Genomic DNA, 25088 nt, shown 5'->3' with positions numbered 1-25088 from the left:
CTTTTGATCCAGATTTAACAGAGGAGACAAATCTGTGTAGTCCCCATTCCACTGATTGAGCATGCAAAGTTTCAGTGGTCTGAGATGTAGGCGGGCAAACGGAACTATGTCCATTGCCGCTACCATTAAGCCGATCATTTCCATACACTGAGCCACTGACGGCCAAGAAGTGGAAGGAAGAACGCGGCAGGAAGTTAGAAGCTTTGATATCCTGACCTCCGTCAGAAAAATCTTCATTTCTACTGAATCTATCAGAGTTCATAGGAAGGAAACTCTTGTGAACGGAGAAAGAGAACTCTTTTCTCTGTTCATTTTCCACCCGTGAGACCTCAGAAAGGCCAGAACAATGTCCGTATGGGACTTGGCGATTTGAAAAGTCGACGCCTGAATCAGAATGTCGTCTAGGTAAGGAGCCACTGCTATGCCCCGCAACCTTAGGACCACCAGAAGGGACCCTAGAACCTTTGTAAAGACTCTGGGCGCCGTGGCTAACCCGTAGGGAAGAGCCACAAACTGGTAATGCCTGTCTAGGAAGGCGAACCTTAGGAACTGATGATGTTCTCTGTGAATCGGAATGTGGAGATAAGCATCCTTTAAGTCCACGGTAGTCATATATTGACCCTCCTGGATCATAGGGAGGATGGTTCGGATCGTCTCCATTTTGAAGGATGGGACCCTGAGAAATTTGTTTAGGATCTTGAGATCCAAAATGGGTCTGAAAGTTCCCTCTTTTTTGGGAACTATAAACAGGTTTGAATAGAAACCCTGTTCCTCTCTTGGAACTGGGTTGATTACTCCCATAACCAGTAGGCCTTGAACGCAACGTAAGAATGCCTCTCTCTTTATCTGGTTTGCAGATAATTGTGAGAGATGAAATCTCCCCTTTGGAGATGATCCTTTGAATTCCAGAAGTGCCCAGGGATCCTGGACGTCTCTTGCCCAAGCCTGGGCGAAGAGAGAAAGTCTGCCCCCTACTAGATCCGGTCCCGGATCGTGGGCTACTCCTTCATGCTGTCTTAGAGGCAGCAGCAGGCTTCTTGGCCTGCTTACCTTTGTTCCAGGTCTGGTTTGGTCTCCAGACTGGTTTGGACTGGGTGAAATGTCCCTCTTGTTTTGCATTAGAGGAAGCCGAAGCTGCGCCACCCTTGAAGTTTTGAAAGGAATGAAAATTATTCTGTTTGGTCCTTAATTTATTGGACCTATGCTGAGGAAGGGCGTGACCTTTTCCTCCGGTAATGTCAGAGATGATCTCCTTCAGGCCGGGCCCAGAATAGGGTCTGTCCTTTGAAGGAGATGTTAAGAAGCTTAGACTTCGAAGTAACGTCTGCTGACCAGGACTTAAGCCATAGCGCCCTACACGCCAGAATGGCAAAACCTGAATTCTTAGCCGTTATCTTGGTTAAATGAAAAACGGCGTCAGAAATAAAGGAATTAGCTAATTTAAGAGCTTTAATCCTGTCTAAGATATCATCTAACGGGGTCTCCACCTGTAGAGCCTCCTCAAGAGACTCAAACCAAAAAGCCGCTGCAGCAGTAACTGGAGCAATGCATGCAAGAGGCTGGAGAATAAAACCTTGATGTATAAAAATTTTCTTAAGGAGACCCTCCAATTTTTTATCCATAGGATCTAGGAAAGCACAACTGTCCTCGATGGGGATAGTTGTACGCTTAGCTAGGGTAGAGACTGCTCCCTCCACCTTAGGGACCGTCTGCCACGAGTCCCGTATGGCGGCATCTATGGGAAACATCTTTTTAAACACAGGAGGGGGAGAGAACGGCACACCTGGTCTATCCCATTCCTTAGTAATAATTTCCGAAAACCTCTTAGGGATTGGAAAAACATCAGTGTAAACAGGCACTGCAAAGTATTTGTCCATCTCACACAATTTCTCTGGAACCACAATGGGGTCACAGTCATCCAGAGTCGCTAAAACCTCCCTAAGCAATAAGCGGAGGTGTTCAAGCTTAAATTTAAACGCTGTCATTTCAGAATCAGACTGAAGCAACGCCTTCCCTGAATCTGAAATGTCACCCACAGATAGAAGCTCTCCTGCCTCAGCTTCTGAGCATTGTGAGGGTATATCGGACACAATTATTAAAGCGTCAGAAAGCTCTGCATTAGTTCTAGCCCCAGAGCTGTCTCGCTTTCCCTGTAAACCTGGCAGTCTGGACAATACCTCTGAGTGGGTTGCATTCATAACTGCCGCCATGTCATGTAAGGTAAAAGAATTAGACGCGCTAGATGTACTTGGTGTCACTAGAGCGGGAGTTATAGGTTCTGACACATGGGGAGAGCTAGATGGCATAATCTCCCTTTTTTTTAGTCAGAGAATCCTCTGGAGATAAATCTTTAAGCGCCATAATATGGTCTTTATAGTTTACAGAAATTTCAGTACATTTGGTACACATTCTAAGAGGGGGTTCCACAATGGCATCCAAACATATTGAACAAGGAGTTTCCTCTATGTCAGACATGTTTAACAGACTAGTAATGAGACAAGCAAGCTTGAAAAACACTTTAATAAAGGTGAAACAGCAATTAAACAAAAACGTTACTGTGCCTTTAAGAGAAAAAAACTAGCACTTAAACTGCAAAACAGTGTAAAAATATAGTAAAGTCTTCGAAATTTTTAGTGTGTGTAGGGGACTAAAGCAACATTGCACCCACTTGCAAATGGATGATTAACCCCTTAGCCCCCAAACCGGATTCAAAAACGTCAACCACTGGTAAAAAAAAACAGTTGAGCAACTGCCACAGCTCTGCTGAGGCTCCTACCTGCCCTCAAATACAATTTGGTGAAGGAATAAACCCCTTATAATAGTCCTCAGATGCCAAAGGACTCCTCTAGGGAAGCTGGATGTCTCAGTCTGAATTAAAACTGCGCAGCAATACCGCTAAAATAGGCCCCTCCCACCATGTACTGGATGTCAGAGGGGCCTTAAGAAAATACTCCTAGGAGTATCTGACTAGCCATGTGAAAAACTAGGCACCAAATAAAGATTTATCTCCCTCAGAGAAAAAACGTTCTATTTATGAAAAACATGTAAACGTTTTGACACTGAATAATATTAACATGAGTATTACCCTGTTTTGTAAGCATGATCCCAGTCGCTGTTAAATCACTACATCAGGCTTACCTCAAATACACAAGGCTCTGTCAGCATTTTCTAGAACTTATTTAATCTCTCTAGAAATAAAAATACTGAACATACCTCAAAGCAGGTAATCTGCAGACCGTTCCCCCAACTGAAGCTTTCTTCCATACTCTTCAGTTATGTGTGAGAACAGCAATGGACCTTAGTTACAAACTGCTAAGATCATCAACCTCCAGGCAGAATTCTTCGTCTAATTTCTGCCTGAGAGTAAAAACAGTACAACGCTGGTACCGTTTAAAAATAACAAACTTTTGATTGAAGATAACACTACACTAAGTCACCACTTATCTCTTGATACTTCCCTTGTCGAGAGTTGCAAGAGAATGACTGGAGATGGCAGTTAGGGGAGGAGCTATATAGACAGCTCTGCTGTGGGTGTCCTCTTGCAACTTCCTGTTGGGAAGGAGAATATCCCACAAGTAATGGATTAACCGGTGGACTGGATACACCTTACATGAGAAACATGTGCCCTGAGACAGATAGTCCTGAAAAAGCCTTCACGGGAGAGAGTCTCTTGTCGACTGGTCTAGATCTATCCTCTGAGACAGATCCGAATGGTATCCGTTCTATTGTCTGAGCATGCATAATTGCAGAGCTCTCAAATGGAATCGAGCAAAGGGAATGATGTCCATGGAAGCGACCATCAGACTAATTACCTCCATACATTGAGCCACTAATGGCCAAACAGTAGACTGAAAAGAGAGGCAAGAGAGGCAAGAGAAGAGAATTTTGGATTTTCTGACCTATTTTTTTCATAGATAGGGAATCTATTATGGTCCCTAAGAAAACCACCCTTGTAGCTGGAACAAGGGGAATATTTTCCAGATTCACTTTCCAACCATGGGAATGTTGAAAATACAACAAGATCTCTGCATTAAAGTTTGCTTGCTGGAAAGATGGCGCCTGAACCAAAATGTTGTCCAGGTATGGTGCCACTGCAATTCCCCAAGACCTGATCACTGTCATGAGAAAATTCTGGGAGCTGTGGCAAGTCCAAACAGAAGAACACTGAAAGTGTTTGTCTAGAAAGGTAATCTCAGAAATTTGGGATTATCCCTGTGGATGGGAATGTAAAGATATGCGTCCTTCAGGTCTATGGTCGTCATGAACTAACCCTCTTTGACCAAAGGAAGAATGGAATGAATGGTTTCCATTTTGAAGGACGGTACCCTGAGAAACTTGTTGAGGCACTTTTGGTCTAAAATGGGTCGAAAAGTTCCCTCTTTTTTTGGAACCATGAACAAATTTGAATAGAATCCTAGACCCTGTTCTCTTACTGGAACTGGAACAATCACTACTAGGGAGGAAACGTCCTGAACACAGTTCAAGAATGCCTCTCTTTTTACCTGGTCTGCAGATAATCTTGAGAGGTGAATTCTGCCCCTGGGAGGGAAAGTTTTGACTTCTATTTTGTAACCCTGAGATACTATGTCCACAGTCCAGGGATCTGGGACATCTCATCTCCATGCAGCGTTCAGCTCCTAACGCGGCCCCATTGTTTCCTATGGGGAAACACTTCCTAAGTCTGCACCTAACACTCTAACATGAACCCCGAGTCTAAACACCCCTAACCTTACACTTATTAACCCCTAATCTACCACCCCCCGCTATCGCTGACCCCTGCATATTATTTTTAACCCCTAATCTGCCGCTCCGTACAGCGCCGCCACCTACATTATCCCTATGTACCCCTAATCTGCTGCCCCTTACACCGCCGACCCCTATATTATATTTATTAACCCCTAATATGCCGCCCCCAACGTCGCCGCTACCTACCTACACTTATTAACCCCTAATCTGCCAACCGCATCTCACCGCTACTATAATAAAGTTATTAACCCCTAATCCACCTCACTCCCGCCTCAATAACCCTATAATAAATAGTATTAACCCCTAATCTGCCCTCCCTAACATCGCCGACACCTAACTTCAATTATTAACCCCTAATCTGCCGATCGCACCTCACCGCTACTATAAAAAATGTATTAACCCCTAAAGCTAAGTCTAACCCTAACACTAACACCCCCCTAAGTTAAATATAATTTAAATCTAACAAAATAAATTAACTCTTATTAAATAAATTATTCCTATTTAAAGCTAAATACCTGTAAAATAAACCCTAATATAGCTACAATATAAATTATAATTACATTGTAGCTATTTTAGGATTTATATTTATTTTACAGGCAACTTTGTATTTATTTTAACCAGGTACAATAGCTAAAATAGTTAAAATAATTACAAAATTACCTGTAAAATAAATCCTAACCTAAGTTACAATTAAACCTAACACTACACTATCAATAAATTAATTAAATAAAATACCTACAATTATCTACAATTAAACCTAACACTACACTATCAATAAATTAATTAAATACAATATCTACAAATAAATACAATGAAATAAACTAACTAAAGTACAAAAAATAAAAAACACAATTTATGCTTACCTGATAAATTTATTTCTCTTGTGGTGTATCCAGTCCACGGATCATCCATTACTTGTGGGATATTCTCATTCCCAACAGGAAGTTGCAAGAGGACACCCACAGCAGAGCTGTAATATAGCTCCTCCCCTAACTGTCATAGCCAGTCATTCGACCGAAAACAAGCCGAGAAAGGAGGAACTATAGGGTGTAGTGGTTACTGTAGTTTAAATTTAAAAATTACCTGCCTTAAAATGACAGGGCGGGCCGTGGACTGGATACACCACAAGAGAAATAAATTTATCAGGTAAGCATAAATTGTGTTTTCTCTTGTAAGGTGTATCCAGTCCACGGATCATCCATTACTTGTGGGATACCAATACCAAAGCTAAAGTACACGGATGAAGGGAGGGACAAGGCAGGAACTTAAATGGAAGGAACCACTGCCTGTAAAACCTTTCTCCCAAATATAGCCTCCGAAGAAGCAAAAGTATCAAATTTGTAAAATTTTGAAAAAGTATGAAGCGAAGACCAAGTCGCCGCCTTGCAAATCTGTTCAACAGAAGCCTCATTTTTAAAGGCCCAAGTGGAAGCCACAGCTCTAGTGGAATGAGCTGTAATCCTTTCAGGAGGCTGCTGTCCAGCAGTCTCATAGGCTAAGCGGATTAAGCTTCTTAGCCAAAAAGAAAAAGAGGTTGCCAAAGCCTTTTGACCTCTCCTCTGTCCAGAGTAGACAACAAACAAAGCAGATGTTTGACGAAAATCTTTAGTAGCTTGTAAGTAAAACTTTAAAGCACAGACCACGTCCAGATTGTGTAACACAAGGATGGAACCACAATCTCTTGATTGATATTCTTGTTAGATACCACCTTAGGTAAGAACCCAGGTATGGTACGCAGGACTACCTTACCCGTATGAAAAATCAGATAAGGAGAATCACATTGTAAGGCAGATAGCTCAGAGACTCTACGAGCCGAGGAAATAGCTACCAAAAAAAAAAAAAAAAAAAAGAACTTTCCAAGATAAAAGTTTATCTATGGAATGAAGAGGTTCAAACGGAACTCCTTGAAGAACCTTAAGAACCAAGTTTAAGCTCCATGGTGGAGCAACAGGTTTAAACACAGGCTTGATTCAAACTAAAGCCTGACAAAATGCCTGAACGTCTGCCAGACGCTAGTGCAAAAGAATAGACAGAGCAAAAATCTGTCCCTTTAAGAAACTAGCTGACAATCCTTTTTCCAAACCTTCTTGGAGAAAAGATAAAATCCTAGGAATCCTGACCTTACTCCATGAGTAACCCTTGGATTCACACCAATAAAGATATCTACGCCATACCTTATGTTAAATTTTCCTGGTGACAGGCTTTCGTGCCTGTATCAAGGTATCAATAACTGACTCGGAGAAGCCACGCTTTGATAAAATCAAGCATTTAATCTCCAGGCAGTCAGCCTCAGAGAAATTAGATTTGGATGGTTGAAAGGACCCTGAAGTAGAAGGTCCTGTCTCAGAGGCAGAGACCATGGTGGAAAGGATGACATGTCCACTAGATCTGCATACCAGGTCCTGCGTGGCCACGCAGGTGCTATCAGAATCAATGATGCTCTCTCCTGCTTGATCTTGGCAATCAGTCGAGAGAGCAGAGGAAACGGTGGAAACACATAAGCCAGGTTGAAAGACAAGGGCGCTGCTAGAGTATCTATCAGTGTCGCCTTGGGATCCCTGGACCTGGATCCGTAACACGGAAGCTTGGCGTTCTGGTGAGACGCCATGAGATCCAGTTCTGGTTTGCCCCAACGGAGAATCAGTTGTGCAAATACCTCCGGATGGAGTTCCCACTCTCCCGGATGAAAAGTCTGACGACTTAGAAAATCCGCCTCCCAGTGCTCTACACCTGGGATATGGGTAGCTGATAGGTGGCAAGAGTGAATCTCTACCCAGTGAATTATTTTTGAAACTTCTAACATCTCTAGGGAACTTCTTGTTCCCCCTCGATGGTTGATGTAAGCTACAGTCGTGATGTTGACCGACTGAAATCTGATGTACCTCAGAGTTGCTAACTGAGGCCAAACCTGAAGAGCCTTGAATATCGCTCTTAGTTCCAGAATATTTATTGGAAGGAGAGACTCCTCCTGAGTCCACGATCCCTGAGCCTTCAGGGAGTTCCAGACTGCACCCCAACCTAGAAGGCTGGCATTTGTTGTTACAATAGTCCAATCTGGCCTGCGAAGGTCATACCTTTGGACAGATGGACCCGAGATAGCCACCAGGGAAGAGGATCCCTGGTCTCTTGGTCCAGATTCAGTTGAGGGGCCAAATCTGTGTAATCCCCGCTCCACTGACTGAGCCTGCATAGTTGCAGCGGTCTGAGATGTAAGCGTGCAAACGGCACTATGTCCATTGCCGCTACCATTAAGCTGATTACTTCCATACACTGAGCCACCAAAGGGAGCGGAATGGAATGAAGAACCCGACAGGAATTTAGAAGCTTTGATAACCTGGACTCCGTCAAGGTAAATTTTCATTTCTACAGAATCTATCAGAGTCCCTAGAAAGGAAACTCTTGTGAGTGGGGATAGAGAACACTTTTCCTCGTTCACTTTCCACCCATGCGACCTCAGAATGCCAGTACTATGTCCGTATGAGACTTGGCAATTTGGAAGTTTGACGCCTGTATCAGGATGTCATCTAAATAAGGGGCTACTGCTATGCCCCGCGGCCTTAGGACCGCCAAAAGCGACCCTAGAACCTTTGTAAAGATTCTTGGGGCTGTAGCTAATCCAAAGGGAAGAGTTACAACTGGTAATGCCTGTCTTGAAAGGCAAACCTGAGAAACCGATGATGATCTTTGTGTATCGGAAAGTGAAGATAAGCATCCTTTAGATCCACTGTAGTCATATATTGACCCTCCTGGATCAGTGGTAGGATGGTACGAATAGTTTCCATCTTGAACGACGGAACTTTGAGGAATTTGTTTTAGATCTTTAGATCCAAAATCGGTCTGAAGGTTCCCTCTTTTTTGGGAACCACAAACAGATTTGAGTAAAAACCCTGTTCCTGTTCCTCCTTTGGAACTGGATGGATCACTCCCATAACTAGGAGGTCTCGTACACAGTGTAAGAATGCCTCACTCTTTATCTGGTTTGCAGATAATTGTGAAAGGTGAAATCTCCCTTTTGGGGGGGAAGCTTTGAAGTCCAGAAGATATCCCTGGGATATAATTTCCAACGCCCTGGGATCCTGAACATCTCTTGCCCACGCCTGGGCGAAGAGTGAAAGTCTGCCCCCTACTAGATCCGTTACCGGATAGGGGGTCGTTCCTTCATGCGGTCTTAGAGGCAGCAGCAGGCTTTTTGACCTGCTTACCTTTTTTCCAGGTCTGGTTTGGTCTCCAGACCGTCTTGGATTGAGCAAAAGTTCCCTCTTGTTTATTATTAGAGGAAGTTGATGCCGCACCTGCCTTGTAGTTTCGAAAGGCACGAAAATTAGACTGTTTGGCCATAGATTTGGACCTGTCCTGAGGAAGGGCACAACCTTTTCCTCCCGTGATATCAGCAATAATCTCCTTCAAACCAGGCCCGAATAGGGTCTGCCCCTTGAAGGGAATGTTAAGTAGCTTAGATTTTAAAGTCACGTCAGCTGACCATGATTTAATGCATAGCGCTCTGCGCGCCTGTATAGCAAAACCAGAATTCTTAGTCGTTAGTTTATTCAAATGAACAATGGCATCAGAAATAAAATAATTGGCTAGCTTAAGTGCTCTAAGTTTGCCAAGTATGTCATCCAATGGAGTCTCTACCTGTAAAGCCTCTTCCAGAGACTCAAACCAGTACGCCGCAGCAGCAGTGACAGGGGCAATGCATGCAATGGGCTGTAGGATAAAACCTTGTTGAATAAATATTTTCTTAAGGTAACCTTCTAATTTTTTATCCATTGGCTCTAAAAAAGCACAACTGTCCTCGACAGGGATAGTAGTACGCTTTGCTAGAGTAGAAACTGCTCCCTCCACCTCAGGGGACTGTCTGCCATAAGTCCCGTGTGGTGGCTTCTATTGGAAAACATTTTTCTAAAAATAGGAGGGGAAGAGAACGGCACACCTGGTCTATCCCATTCCTTATTAATAATTTCTGTAAACCTTTTAGGTATTGGAAAAACATCAGTACACACCGGCACTGCAAAGCATTTATCCAGTCTACAAAATTTCTCTGGCACTGCAATGGTATCACAGTCATTCAGAGCAGCTAAAACCTCCCTAAGTAACACGCGGAGGTGTTCAAGCTTAAATTTAAATGTAGAAATATTAGAATCAGGTATCTTTCCTGAGTCATTAACATCACCCACTGACTGAAGCTCTCCTTCCTCAGCTTCTGCATATTGTGAGGCAGTATCAGACATGGTTCTTAAAGCATCAGTATGCTCTGCATTTTGTCTCACCCCAGAGCTATCTCGCTAACCTCTAAGTTCAGGTAGTCTGGCTAATACCGCTGACAGTGTATTATCCATGACTGCCGCCATGTCTTGTAAAGTAAACGCTATGGGCGCCCTAGATGTACTTGGCGCCATTTGAGCGTGAGTCCCTTGGGCGGGAGTCTAAGGGTCTGACACGTGGGGAGAGTTAGTCGGCATAACTTTCCCCTCGTCAGATTCCTCTGGTGATAATTTTTTTTAAAAACAGAATATGATCTTTATTGCATAAAATGAAATCAGTACATTTGGTACACATTCTAAGAGGGGGTTCCACCATGGCTTTTAAACATAATGAACAAGGAGTTTCTTCTATGTCAGACATGTTTATACAGACTAGCAATGAGACTAGCAAGCTTGGAAAACACTTTAAATCAAGTTAACAAGCAAATATAAAAAACGGTACTGTGCCTTTAAGAGAAACAAATTTTGTCAGAATTTGAAAAACAGTGAAAAAATGCAGTAAATCAAACGAAATTTTTACAGTGTATGTAATAGGCTAGCAGAGCATTACATCCACTTGCAAATGGATGATTAACCCCTTAGTTAAAAAAACGGATCAAAAAAACGAAATTTTTATTTTTTTTATTTTTTTTTACCAGTCACAACCAACTCCTGAGGGAAGCTGGATGTCACAGTTTGTAATTTTAACTGCACCAACTGTAACTTTTATACTATAACAGTGGAAAGCCTCAGTAAAACTGTTTCTAGTCAAAATTTAAGCCAGCCATGTGGAAAAAACTAGGCCCCAATAAAGTTTTATCACCAAAGCATATATAAAAACGATTAAACATGCCAGCAAACGTTTATATTGCAATATCATAAGGGTATTACCCCTGGGAGTAAGCATGATACCAGTCGTTATTAAATCACTGTATTCAGGCTTAACTTACATTAATCCGGTATCAGCAGCATTTTCTAGTGTTTTCCATCTCTAGAAAAAATTATAACTGCACATACCTGATAGCAGAATAAACTGCACGCCATTCTCTCGCTGAAGTTACCTCATCTGTGTAATCCCCTCAGACATATGTGAGAATAGCAATGGATCTTAGTTACAACCTGCTAAGATCATAGAAACCTCAGGCAGATTCTTCTTCTATTTACTGCCTGAGATAAAATAGCACAACTCCGGTACTATTTAAAAATAACAAACTTTTGATTGAAGAAAATAAACTAACTATATTTAACCACTCTCTCCTACAACATCCTAGCTTGTTGAGAGTTGCAAGAGAATGACTGGGTATGACAGTTAGGGGAGGAGCTATATTACAGCTCTGCTGTGGGTGTCCTCTTGCAACTTCCTGTTGGGAATGAGAATATCCCACAAGTAATGGATGATCCGTGGACTGGATACACCTTACAAGAGAAAAGAACTAAGTTACAAAAAATAAAAAAATATTTACAAACATTAGAAAAATATTACAACAATTTTAAACTAATTACACCTACTCTAAGCCCCCTAATAAAATAACAAAGACCACCAAAATAAAAAAATGCCCTACCCTATTCAAAATTAAAAAAGTTCAAAGCTCTTTTACCTTACCAGCCCTGAACAGGGCCCTTTGTGAGGCATGCCCAAAAGAATTCAGCTCTTTTGCCTGTAAAAAAAACACATACAATACCCCCCCAACATTACAACCCACCACCCACATACCCCTAATCTAACCCAAACCCCCCTTAAATAAACCTAACACTAAGCCCCTGAAGATCTTCCTACCTTATCTTCACCATGCCAGGTACACCGATCCGTCCTCGGAAGTCTTGATCCAAGCCTCGGAAGTGTTGATCCAAGCCCAAGCGGGGGGCTGAAGAGTGACATCCATCCTCGGGCTGAAGTCTGGATCCAAGCGGCGGATGAAGAAATCCATCATCGGGCTGAAGTCGGAAGTCCATCATCGGGATGAAGTCTTCTATCAAGCAGCATCTTCAATCTTCTTTCTTCCAGAGCGGAGCGGAGCCATCTTCTTCCCAGCCGACGCGGATCCATCCTCTTCTAACGACGCCTACTAGCCGAATGACGGTTCCTTTAAATGACGTCATCCAAGATGGCGTCCGTCGAATTCCGATTGGCTGATAGGATTCTATTAGCCAATCGGAATTAAGGTAGGAAAATTCTGATTGGCTGATGGAATCAGCCAATCAGATTCAAGTTCAATCCGATTGGCTGATCCGATCAGCCAATCAGATTGAGCTCGCATTCTATTGGCTGTACCGATCAGCCAATAGAATGCAAGCTCAATCTGATTGGCTGATTCCATCAGCCAATCAGAATTTTCCTACCTTAATTCCGATTGGCTGATAGAATCCTATCAGCCAATCGGAATTCGACGGACGCCATCTTGGATTACGTCATTTAAAGGAACCATCATTCGGCTAGTAGGCGTCGTTAGAAGAGGATGGATCCGCGTCGGCTGGGAAGAAGATGGCTCCGCTCCGCTCCGGAAGAAAGAAGATTGAAGATGCTGCTTGATAGAAGACTTCATCCCAATGATGGACTTCCGACTTCAGCCCGATGATGGATTTCATCAGCCGCCGCTTGGATCCAGACTTCAGCCCAAGGATGGAAGTCACTCTTCAGCCCCCAGCTTGGGCTTGGATCAACACTTCCGAGGCTTGAATCAAGACTTCCGAGGACGGATCGGTGAACCTGGCATGGTGAAGATAAAGTAGGAAGATCTTCAGGGGCTTAGTGTTAGGTTTATTTAAGGGGGTTTGGGTTAGATTAGGGGTATGTGGGTGGTGGGTTGTAATGTTGGGGGGGGGGGGTATTGTATGTGGGGGGTTTTTACAGGCAAAAGAGCTGAATTCTTTGGGACATGCCCCGCAAAGGGCCCTGTTCAGGGCTGGTAAGGTAAAAGAGCTTTGAACTTTTTTAATTTAGAATAGGGTAGGGCATTTTTTTATTTTGGGGGCCTTTGTTATTTTATTAGGGGGCTTAGAGTAGGTGTAATTAGTTTAAAATTGTTGTAATATTTTTCTGTTTGTAAATATTTTTTTATTTTTTGTAACTTAGTTCTTTTTTATTTTTTGTACTTTAGTTAGTTTATTTCATTGTATTTATTTGTAGATATTGTATTTAATTAATTTATTGATAGTGTAGTGTTAGGTTTAATTGTAGATAATTGTTGGTATTTTATTTAATTAATTTATTGATAGTGTAGTGTTAGGTTTAATTGTAACTTAGGTTAGGATTTATTTTACAGGTAATTTTGTAATTATTTTAACTATTTTAGCTCTTAAATAGTTATTAACTATTTAATAGCTATTGTACCTGATTAAAATAAATACAAAGTTGCCTGTAAAATAAATATTAATCCTAAAATAGCTACAATATAATTATTATTTATATTGTAGCTATATTAGGGTTTATTTAAGTATTTAGCTTTAAATAGGAATAATTTATATAATAAGAGTTAATTTATTTTGTTAGATTTAAATTATATTTAATTTAGGGGGGTGTTAGTGTTAGGGTTAGACTTAGCTTTAGGGGTTAAAAAATTTATTAGAATAGCGGTGAGCTCCGGTCGGCAGATTAGGGGTTAATGTTTGAAGTTAAGTGTCGGCGATGTTAGGGAGGGCAGATTAGGGGTTAATACTATTTATTATAGGGTTATTGAGGCGGGAGTGAGGCGGATTAGGGGTTAATAACTTTATTATAGTAGCGGTGCGGTCCGCTCGGCAGATTAGGGGTTAATAAGTGTAGGTAGGTGGCGGCGACGTTGGGGGGGGCAGATTAGGGGTTAATAAATATAATATAGGGGTTGGCGGTGTTAGGGGCAGCAGATTAGGGGTACATAGGGATAATTTAGCTGGCGGCGCTTTGCGGTCGGCAGATTAGGGGTTAATTATTGTAGGTAGCTGGCGGCGACGTTGTGGGGGGCAGATTAGAGGTTAATAAATATAATATAGGGGTCGGCGGTGTTAGGGGCAGCAGATTAGGGGTACATAAGTATAACGTAGGTGGCGGTCGGCAGATTAGGGGTTAAAAAAATTTAATCGAGTGGCGGCGATGTGGGGGGGCCTCGGTTTAGGGGTACATAGGTAGTTTATGGGTGTTAGTGTACTGTAGAGCACAGTAGTTAAGAGCTTTATGAACCGGCGTTAGCCCAAAAAGCTCTTAACTACTGACTTTTTTCTGCGGCTGGAGTTTGGTCGTTAGATTTCTAACATTCACTTCAGCCACGACTCTAAATACCGGCGTTAGAAAGATCCCATTGAAAAGATAGGATACGCAAATGGCGTAGGGCGATCTGCGGTATGGAAAAGTCGCAGCTGGAAAGTGAGCGTTAGACCCTTTCCTGACTGACTCCAAATACCAGCGGGCGGTAAAAACCAGTATTAGGAGCCTCTAACGCTGGTTTTCACGGCTACCGCCCAACTCTAAATCTTCAGCGCCGCTTGGAGGATAACTTCTTCCGCTCCGGATGTTCACTTCGGTTCCATCGCTGCTCGGCTGAGTGAAGACGACTCAAGGTAGGATGATCTTCAGGGGATTAGTGATAGGTTATTTTAAGGGGGGTTTGGGTTAGATTAGGGGTATGTGGGTGGTGGGTTTTAATGTTGGGGGGGTTGTATTTTTCTTTTACAGGCAAAAGAGCTGAATTCTTTGGGGCATGCCCCCACAAAAGGCCCTTTTAAGGTCTGGTAAGGTAAAAGAGCTTTGAACTTTTGTAATTTAGAATAGGGTAGGGCATTTTTTTATTTTGGGGGGGGGTTTGTTATTTTATTAGGGGGCTTAGATTAGGTGTAATTAGCTTAAAATTGTTGTAATATTTTTTAAATGTTTGTAACTTATGTTTTTTATTTTTTGTAACTTAGCTTTTTTATTTTTTGTACTTTAGTTAGTTTATGTAATTGTATTTAATTGTAGTTATTTGTAGTTAATTTATTTAATTAATTTAATGATAGTGTAGTGTTAGGTTTAATTGTAACTTAGGTTAGGATTTATTTTACAGGTAATTTTGTCTTTCTTTTAGCTAGGTAGTTATTAAATAGTTAATAACTATTTAATAACTATTCTAACTAGCTAAAATAAATACAAAGTTACCTGTAAAATAAATATAAATCCTAAGATAGCTACAATGTTATTATTAATTACATTGTAGCTATCTTAGGGTTTATTTTACAGGTAAGTATTTAGTTTTAAATAGGAATAATTTATTAAAGTATAGTGTAGTGTTAGGTGTAATTGTAACTTAGGTTAGTTTTTATTTTACAGGTAAATTTATCTTTATTTTAGCTAGGTAAGCTATTAAATTGTTAAAAACGATTTAATAGCTATTGTACCTAGTTAAAATAAATTTAAAGTTGCCTGTAAAATAAAAATAAATCCTAAGATAGCTACAATATAATTATTATTTATATTGTAGCTATATTAGGGTTTATTTTATAGGTAAGTATTTAGTTTTAAATAGGATTAATTTAGTTAATAATGGAAATATTATTTAGATTTATTTAATTAATATTTAAGTTAGGGGGGTGTTAGGGTTAGTGTTAGACTTAGGTTTAGGGGTTAATAAATTTATTACAGTGGCGGCGGTGTAGTGGGGGGCAGGATAGGGGTTAATAAATTTATTATAGGTGGCGACAGTGTAGGGGGGCAGAATAGGGGTTAATAAATTTAATATAGGTTGCGGCGGGGTCAGGGAGTGGCGGTTTAGGGATTAAACTATTTATTTAGTTGCGGCGAGGTGCGGGATCGGCAGGATAGGGGTTAATAACTTTATTATAGAGGGCGACGGTATAGGGGGGGCAGGATAGGAGTTACTAGGTATAATGTAGGTGGCGGTGGGCTCCGGGAGCGGCGGTTTAGGGGTTAATACATTTATAATAGTTGCGGCGGGGTCTAGGAGCGGCGGTTTAGGGGTTAGTAACTTTATTTAGTTGCGGGGGGCTCCGGGAGCGCCGGTATAGGGGGTAGAACAGTGTAGTTTAGTGTGGGTGCTTAGTGACAGGCTAGCAATAAAGCAGTAAAAAAGCCGAAGAGCAGCGAGATCGGATGAGTGATAACTCTCACAGTCCGCTGCTCATCGCCCCGCAGCTTTTTGACAGCTTTATTTGATAACTTAGGCATATTTTTTCAGGTCCGCGGCGGCGAAGGTAGGCGAGCTTAGGCGGGCGTATTGGACCGGCGAAGGCAGGAAAGTTGACACGATGATAACTACCCCCCAAAAGCACTTAACTGCAGTCTAGCTGTCCGGCAGGAAGACAGCTCACAAGGACACATACTCCTTACAGAGACCTGTAGAAAAAGAAAGAACAGAGTAACCAACTCTGGCTTTCTGTACCATGGGTAGCAATGTGTTAGGAAACAAAGCAAGGACTACCTCACAACTTTGTAGCTGCTTAAAAGCTACCACTACTCTACTGAAGAGATTGACATGGACTCAGCTAAACCCAAATCCTTGCTTGCAGGGAAAAGTACCCGAAAAAGAAATTCAAACGTCACCTCCTCCATTGACAGAGGCAAAGAGAATGACTGGGGATTATGGGTAGGGAAGTGACACTTAACAGCTTTGCTGTGGTGCTCTTTGCCTCCTCCTGCTAGCCAGGAGTGATAGTCCCACTAGTAATTGAATGACGTTGTGGACTCTCCATATCTTAGGAAAGAAATACAGTGTAATTAATAAATGCATGTCTGTTATGTAAACAACTCCAACTGCATGCCTGTTATGTAAATATATCATTTAATTATACTGACTACCATAATATAAATATATATTAACATATATATCTATGTTATCACTAATAAACATAACAAGCTTACATAAACACATTTTAATTTATATGCAATACTTAAACCAATATGCAGTATACATGCATAACCGTTTAAATATAGAATATCAATGCATAACTGTTTAAATATTGAATATCAATGCAAGGCCTGACTACATTATATCGATAATCTTTTAAATAAAATGCATGGTCATGTATATAATGCATATTAGTTTAAGTATTGGATATATAAATTAATTGATCACCGTTTTATGATTCAAGCTGGCTTACCTCTTCTGCAGAAAAGACATTGTCTCAAAATAACTACTCTGGATGGCACCCCCCTTGGTTCAGGGTTGATCCATTTTGAGTTAGCACCCCTAACCCTGACTGTGGGAGTCCTTCATACCAAACAGCTGCAGTTCGAGGTCATTCATTCCCCAGCACAGCCTGTCATCCTTGATCTTCCTTGACTTTGTATACAAATTCCACAATTCGACTGGGCTGAAGGTCAACTGGCCTCCTGGGGTACCTCCTGTTTCCATTCCTGCCTTGTTAAAGTCACTCCTCTGCTCCGCATCCCTATAGCCATAGCCAGTATACAGACTCCTTCAAACCTTCCCTCAGTATATGTGGACTTCACAGATGTGTTTGAGAAGAAAGCAGACGACGTGCTGCCACCCCACCGTCCTTATGACTGCAAAATTGACCTCTTTCCCAAAGCTGAAACCAAATCCATGATGAAGTACATCCAAGAGAACCTTGTTAACGTTTTCATTTGCCCTTCCTCCTCTCTTGCTGGGGCAGGTTTCTTTTTCGTCAGTAAGAAAGATGGTGGGCTCAGACCCTGTATCGACTAAAGGGCCTTGAACAACATAACTATCAAGAATCACTATTCCATTCCTTTGATCACTGAACTGTATGACTCACTCCAGAATGCTCACTTCTTCACTAAGCTGGACTTATGTGGGGCCTACAATCATATTGTATTCATATCATATGATTCATATTTTCCCTGGCCACGAATGGAAGACCGCCTTCAACACAATATCAGGCATTATGAATACCTCGTAATGCCCTTTGGGCTGTGTAACACGCCTGCAGTCTTCAAGGCATTTGTCAACGATGTCTTCCGTGACCTCCTCAATCGTACTGTCATCGTCTACCTGGATGACATCCTTGTTTCTCTTCCTCTCTGGAGGAGCATCATAAACACGAGAGACGGGTACTTCAATGTCTCAGAGACAATTCTTTGGTAGCCAAACTAGAAAAATGTGAGTTTGACCAAGTTCAGATCCAGTTCCTTGGTTATGTCATCTCGAAGGAGGGTTTTGCCATTGATCCTGCTAAACTCACCACAGTTTTAGAATGGCCTCAACCTACTTCATTAAAGGAATTACAGAGATTCCTGGGCTTCTACAATTATTATCGCAAGTTTATAAAGAACTTTTCTCAAACAGTTGCTCCACTCACTGAAATGACAAAACGGTGCAAAGACTGTAAACATTGGCCTCCTGAAACCATAAATGCCTTCTCTCATCTAAAAAAGGCTTTCTGTTCTATTCCTGTGCTCCGCCATCCTGATCCTTCCTGACCTAAAGTTCACTTTAGAGATTGATGCCTCCGAGATAGGAACTGGAGCAGTTCTAACCCAAAGGGATCCTTTAACCTCCAAGTCACACCCCGTAGCATTTTTCTCTAACCGCTTTACTCCTACAGAGAGGAATTACGATGTGGGAAATCATGAGCTCTTAGCCATTAAGATGTCCTTGACTGAATAGTGTCATTGGTTAGAGAGCACCACCAATCCCATTCAGATTTTCATGACCACAAGAATCTGACTTACCTAGAGACTGCTCATTGACTCAATCCTCGACAGACCAGGTGGGCGTTGTTCTTTTCATGTTTTAACTTTGTGGTCTCTTATCTTCCTGGGATCAAAAACAAGAAGGCTAACACCCTTTCCCCCCAGTTTCCTCACTCAAGTGATTCATCTGAAGCTCCTATTGAACACATCATACCTCCCTCCTGTGTGGTTGCTCAACTGAATACCACCCTCCTTCAAAGACTGCAACGTGCCCAGTCTAGTAAACCTCCTCAAGCCCCCGTGGCTTCCGATATCTTTTTTGTACCTCTGAACCTAGGCACTCCTGTGCTATTCTGGGCTCATGATAGTAAACTCTCATGACATCCTGGTTTGACAAGGACTTTTAAGCGTCTACTATGAAGTCTGACACTTAGGATTATGTGAAAGCCAGCACAATTTGTGCTGCCATCAAAACTCCCCGATCCTTGCCTCCCGGCTTGCTCCAACCATTATCCATGCCAAAACAACCATGGACACACATAACAATGTATTTCATTGTGGACCTTCCTCCTTCTGACCACCAAACAGTTATCTGGTTTGTGGTGGATTGGTTTTCCAGACTGGCTCATTTTGTACCCTTAATAAAACTGCCTTCTGCCCAAGAATTATCGTCTATTTTTCTCTTGCAAGTGGTATGACTTCATGGCATTCCTGCGAATATTGTTTCCGACAGAGGTCCACAGTTTATCTCTACCTTTTGGAGAGCCTTTTGTAAGTTGATTGGAACCACTGTTTCCTTGTCTGCTAGCTACCATCCTCAGACCATACCTCCTCCTCCTCCGCTCCATGGTGACCCTACATATGAGGTTTCTAAAATCCTGGATTCCAGATACAGGTGCAGAAAACTGCAGTATCTGGCACATTGGAAGGGTTACTCTGTGGCGGATCGTTCCTGGGTTCCTGCTCGTGATGTGCATGCTCCATCTTAGATTCCATGCTGCTCATCCTTTGAGGCCGACTCTGGTTCCCGGATGGGAACCCTTGAGAAGGGGGCTATGTCACGCCATGCTGCTCTAGCTGTTGCTAGGGATGTGGCACCTGCTGTTCTGCTCGTTGCCTAAGGGAGAGTCAGCTCTCATGTGCATGCGGTGGTGACGCCATAGCCGCACGCTACCTCCGTTCTGAAGCCGGTCAGGATCTCCTGTAGCGCGAATCCTGCGCCTTTGTTACTTTGTATGCTCCTGGGTGTGATTGTTATTACTGTTTACTGGATTGCCATATCGTTATTGAACTCTGCCTGTCTGACTACTCTGCCTGCTTAACCCCTAAAGTACTAGATTGTCTCACTGTTGATGAACTCAGCCTGTCTGACTTCTCTGCTTGCTTAACCCCTAAAGTACTGGATTGCCTCATTGTTAATGAATTCTGCCTGTCTGACTACTCTGCTTGCTTAACCCCTAAAGTTCTGGATTGCCTTACAGTTGCCAAACCCTGCCTGACTGACCATCCTAGTGGTTCACCTTTAGACTGCCTTACCATTGCCAAACCCTGCCTGCCTGACCATCCTAGTGGTTTACCTTTGGACTGCCTAACCATTGCCAAACCCTGCCTGCCTGACCATTCCAATGGTTTACCTTAGGACTGCCTTACTGTTGCCAAACCCTGCCTGCCTGGCCATTCTAGTGGTTAACCCTTGAACTACCTTTCTTTGATTCCCTGCCTGTTGTCGCCAAAGACTATCCTGACTATAGTGAGTACCGCTTACCTCATATTGTGAACTTTCTCTGCTCTGGGATATTGACTATCATTCCGGCTCGATGCCGGGATAAGAAGACTACTGGCCGAGTTTGGTCTGAGAGTGGAGTATCCCACGAGCATTACACTAAGCCTGTGGTTTTCACTTCAAGTGACCGTTCTTCCACTTTATGCAGCACAACAGCTTAATTGTCCCATTTTTGTCCTGTCCAGAGTTTCCCAACATCCCCAACATGCAGCTGTCATAGTTTCTCTTCTGACGTTCTCTTATGTTCTCTTTCTTCTTCCAATACATTTTGTGTAATGTGCTGCTTGCATGGTACTAAGAGTCAACTGAGGTAATTTAGTTTTTATCTGCCTGCCAACAAAAAAACGTTCTGCTGGAGACTTTCCTCCTTCCAGTGGTGTAGCGTGATAATTAATTAAGCTGTTTTGTGGATTCTCTCCTGAGTGACTAGCCTTTGCAAGCAACCTCTTAATAATTTTGACTCTAGCCTCTGCTAATCCATTACTCTGGGGATACCTGGGATTAGATGTTATATGTGTAAATCCAAATTCCTCAGAAAATGCTTGAAAATGTTTACATGAAAACTGGGGGGCATTGTCTGACTTTAAGACATTTGGAATGCCATACCTCGAAAACACTGCTCGTAATTTCTCGCACACCTGTTCTGAAGAAGTATTTCTCAGTTTGGCAACTTCAGGATAGGTGGAGTAAGCATCTAATATGGCTATGTAATCCTGGCCATTCAGTGAAAAGAGATCCACACCTACTGTATGCCATGGAATCCTGCATGAGAGTTTCTTTAGGGAGATTAGATTGAAAGGACTGACAAGTTGGGCATGTAGAGATGAAGGTTGTGATATCAGTCATCATTTTTGGCCAGAAAAGAACTTCCCTAGTTCTCCTTCTGTTTGTTTTTTTTTGTATTCCTAAATGCCCTTCATGTATTTTAGGTAACATTTCTCTTCTCAGTGATACAGGAATAACCAATCTATTGCCTTTCAGAAGAACACCATCAAACACTGAAAGCTCTTCCCTATGTGACAAATACTGCTTGGGCATGTATACCTTTTAACTTGCAGAATTTATGGCTTGTATTACATTTTGAAGAGTTCCATCTTCTCCAGTTGTCACATAGGGTAATAACGTTTGGGATCAAACAAACAATAACAGATGCTACCCCCCCCTTTTTAGGAATGGGTACGCACAAGCACGGCGGCACAACAGGTGTGCCCCACGGAGCAGTACGGGACCAATACAGTTGCCCGAAAGACTCAAAGCAAACACACCCACACAGCAATGTCAGGTAACGTGAATCCACAGTAGAGATTCCTCAAGGAATAGCAGTCGTCCGGAAATCAAACGCCCAGAGGGAATGGTGGACAGAATCCAACAAGTGGAGACAATTAGTCCAAAGAAATTGTATAAACGATAAATATAAAATGACAGAGCAAGTAGTATAAAAAGTGCAGACTTTATTTGGCACAATGAAAGTACAGCAACGCATTTCTCAGCATAGAAAGATGCTGTTTCATCAGGCTGTAAAGTTAAAATGGACTACTTGCTCTATTTAAAAGACATATTAGCCAATCGTGAGGCTGTATCAGTACACACCCCTCTTACGTCAGGATGTCTGATTACTCGTGAGGAAATCCTCACAAATAGAATCATTTAAACGATGGGATATGTGTAATGAGACACTATTCACGACAGGACAGCATATTAGATATAACTACAATCAAAATAAATATAAAGAAATGCTAAAATTAACATAAGAAACTTAAAAACTAAAACATAATATATACACATAATATGAACTAATGAATAGCATACATATCAATTCACTAAACATATATAATTGTAACATATGCATCTAACCTTGTTGGAACATTCAATAGTAAAATGAGCAATAAATCATTGCAAATATATTCTATTAATCAGTTTAAGTGGCAGACCCATCACAACTCACTCAATAGAGACCAAAAATCAACACCTACAAATGGTAAGTGGACTGTTAAATACCCCCATATCTATTATACTAAATATGAATCCTACAGAAATAAAAAATGGTGGTGTGTGATAACCAGTGGGATCGTGAAAAATTGCTACATCCCTTGTAGAGATCCTCTATAAGATGGTCATAACGAAACAAATGATCCTTGATACAATGTTATTAAATATGGCTACATAACTAACTTGTTTGAAAACCTGTGCTCTCTAGACTAAGCTATATGGATCCTCTAGTAACATAATAAGTAAAGTATGTGTCCGTAGTGAGGCTGTTAAATGCAAATAAAAGTATCTCCCTGGCGATTATATCTCAACCTCGGTTTGGATATTGGAAATACAGAGTAACATACATAGTAGATAAGGTTGAAAAAAGACTGAAGTCCATCGAGTTCAACCTATAAATAAGACCATAACAGACTGTACACCAAAATCATACACCCGTTCATAAAACCTAGAGACAGAATATAATCAACAGAGGAACACCACTCCAAACTCAGGGCCTATAGAGAGGGGGAGGGGGCTGGTGGTAGTCAAATGGTCGCTGGTAACAAAGAAAATTGCTAGTTTATTGACAATATACCAGATAAATAATCAAAAGTAAAGAAAAAGAAAAAAAGAATAAACAAATGTAGAAAAGGGAGAGAGGGACACCGGATCCAGAGGTGCTAAAAGAGGTATTTAATGAAATGCAGCTAGGTCGATATTAAGATTAAGACCATCAGGGTGCATGCTCTTAAGTACATGGATCCAGTATGTCTCTCTCTGTCTCAATCTGTAGAACCGATTATAAAGATGGGATTTGGGGATAGTTTCGATAGGAGTAATCGAGAAACAATTGATGTCTCCATTATGTGTTAAATTACAGTGTCTAGGGACACTATGATTCCTATAGTTGTTCTTCATGTTGCGTCGGTGCTCTGACCACCTGATACTGAATCTTCTACAGGTGCGGCCAACATATTGGACCCCACATATACAGGAAAGAAGATATACTACATACTGGGAGGTACATGATACATGACCAATTATGGAATAGTGCATCTCATAATCTGCAAGTGTGCTGCAGTTACGGCGCACTCGCTTGAATTGACCATAAGGGACATTTCGTTTCCATGGAAGGTAATGATTGCAAAAAGTCAAGATAACTATTGCAATCCACTGTCTTAAAGTGGGTAGTACTAGCAACTTTACCATTCTTAAATTTGAGCTTCAGATCAAGGAAAACCACAGTTAAAGGATCTATTGTGCTTTTAAAAGTAAGACCTCTATCATTCCTATTTAAATGCTCAACAAAAAGATTAGCAGAAATGGTATCACCCCTCCAAATAAAAATCAAATCATCTATATAACGGCCATACAGCACCAGGTTCGCCCCATACCTGGGGTCATAGATAAAGTTCTGTTCAAATGACCCCATGTATAAGTTTGCATAACTAGGGGCGAACTGGGTGCCCATGGCCATCCCCCTGGTCCGTAAATAAACTTCATCCTGAAACAAAAAATAATTGAGTCTTAAGATAAAAGAGATGAGTGACAACAAAAATTCACATTGGTTGATGGGGAGATAAGGGTCTTGTTCCAAATAGTGTGATACAGCTCGAAGACCCAAATCATGAGATAAATTAGAGTAGAGGGCCTTTAGTGACACAGAAAACACATTAACGTTCTCTTTTTTTCATGAAAACATATATTTCATAACATACCAAAGACATTTATGAATACAATAAGATTAACTTTCCACCAAATTTAAAATGTATTTGAAAGTGTCCAAATTTGCAAGGAATGGCCATTTTCCCAGCAGATTGAGACATAAACAAATTTTAAACAGGATAGTACATACTCACATCTTTTGGTTTACAGTAAATCTTTTACACGTCATACAAGCACAGTGAGAACCGACAGACCAACACTCATTACACATAGAATACACAAAAACTATGTTTTGTTACTGCAAACACACATACAACAAAAGAAAGAGTTTTACAAACGGAGCTTCTGTAACAGTTTTTTTTCTGTTCTCTGAATATGTGATCTGGTGTGTGTGCTCGGTGACCCCCCTTCTATGCCCACAACATTCTTTACACAGAAGCACATATTTACGCTGTGTTTACAGAGCTGTGCTCATTGATAGTTTTTTAATCCCCCTCCCTTTCTGGAGTGGATGTCTCTCTGTCTGAAATGCTTTTGTCCTGAATAGAAACTGTTAACCCTTTTTTTAGCTACTAAAGATGCAATAACAGTGTCTTCCACCTGCTCTGTCTCCCTTTTTCATGCCCCATTTAACGGGAGTTTCACCTTTAACTGGATTAGGGTTTGTAATACATAAGGTATTCTTACCAGCACTAGATGGTACATGCTGAACAGATTTATACTTAATATTACATTTCTGAATCTCAGCATTACTATCACAATTTGTACTATGAGCAGCCCCATTTCCACAACACAATAATAGCAGCAGCAGTGATAAAATGCACAATTACTTAATATTTTCTAAGCACAGCACAGCACAGTTATATGGCAGTATAAGCATAAGCAATCAAGCAGATGCAGCACCAAATACCAATTCAACTCCAGTGACCGGTAACTCAAACTCTATTATAGGAATATATAGGGAAAACTTCAACACAGATGAGACTCTAACTCACCGTAACACATCGCTTCCAATCCACCCAGGGGACTTAAACTGTCCATCAAGTGCACGCTAACTTTTGTGCCGTCGCGCTCTAGCAGGACTGTAACCTGTCTAGAG

This window comes from Bombina bombina, chromosome 2, assembly GCF_027579735.1.
Source record: "Bombina bombina isolate aBomBom1 chromosome 2, aBomBom1.pri, whole genome shotgun sequence".
Lineage (NCBI taxonomy): Eukaryota > Metazoa > Chordata > Amphibia > Anura > Bombinatoridae > Bombina > Bombina bombina.
Note: the sequence above shows the minus strand (reverse complement) of the source record.